At 40.3% G+C, this 760-nt stretch overlaps 1 non-coding gene across 1 annotated transcript; it reads right to left on the reverse strand.

Moving 5' to 3' along the window:
• Window positions 1-351: 351 nt before the first annotated feature.
• On the reverse strand, window positions 352-459 carry LOC112746520 (small nucleolar RNA R71). Its single transcript, XR_003174400.1, has one exon. It is a non-coding gene; the product is annotated as a small nucleolar RNA R71 (small nucleolar RNA).
• Window positions 460-760: the final 301 nt, after the last annotated feature.

The following is a 760-nucleotide window of genomic DNA, read 5'->3' on the forward strand; positions in this document are numbered from 1 at the left end:
TTTACTGCACCAAATTTTAATTTACATGGAAGAAGCATCTCAATCCCTGCCATTGGAGCAAACAATTTTGAGCTGAAACCTCAATTAGTTTTTCTGATGCAACAGAACTGCAAGTTTCATGGACTTCCATCTGAAGATCCTTTTCAGTTCTTAACTGAATTCTTGCAGATCTATGATACTGTTAAGACCAATGGGGTTGATCCCCAGGTCTACAGGCTTATGCTTTTCTTATATGCTGTAAGAGACAGAGCTAGAATATGGTTGGACTCTCAACCTAAGGATAGCCTGAACTCTTGGGATAAGCTGGTCACGGCTTTCTTAGCCAAGTTCTTTCCTCCTCAAAAGCTTAGCAAGCTTAGAGTGGATGTTCAAACCTTCAGACAGAAAGAAGGTGAATCCCTCTATGAAGCTTGGGAGAGATACAAGGAACTGACCAAAATGTGTCCTTCTGACATGCTTTCAGAATGGACCATCTTGGATATATTCTATGATGGTCTGTCTGAGCTATCAAAGATGTCACTAGACCATTCTGCAGGTGGATCCATTCACCTAAAGAAAATGCCTGCAGAAGCTCAAGAACTCATTGACATGGTTGCAAATAACCAGTTTATGTACACTTCTGAAAGGAATCCTGTGAGTAATGGGACGCCTATGACGAAGGGTGTTCTTGAAATTGATACTCTGAATGCCATATTGACTCAGAATAAAATATTGACTCAGCAAGTCAATATAATTTCTCAGAGTCTGAATGGATTGAAGG

This window comes from Arachis hypogaea, chromosome 14, assembly GCF_003086295.3.
Source record: "Arachis hypogaea cultivar Tifrunner chromosome 14, arahy.Tifrunner.gnm2.J5K5, whole genome shotgun sequence".
Lineage (NCBI taxonomy): Eukaryota > Viridiplantae > Streptophyta > Magnoliopsida > Fabales > Fabaceae > Arachis > Arachis hypogaea.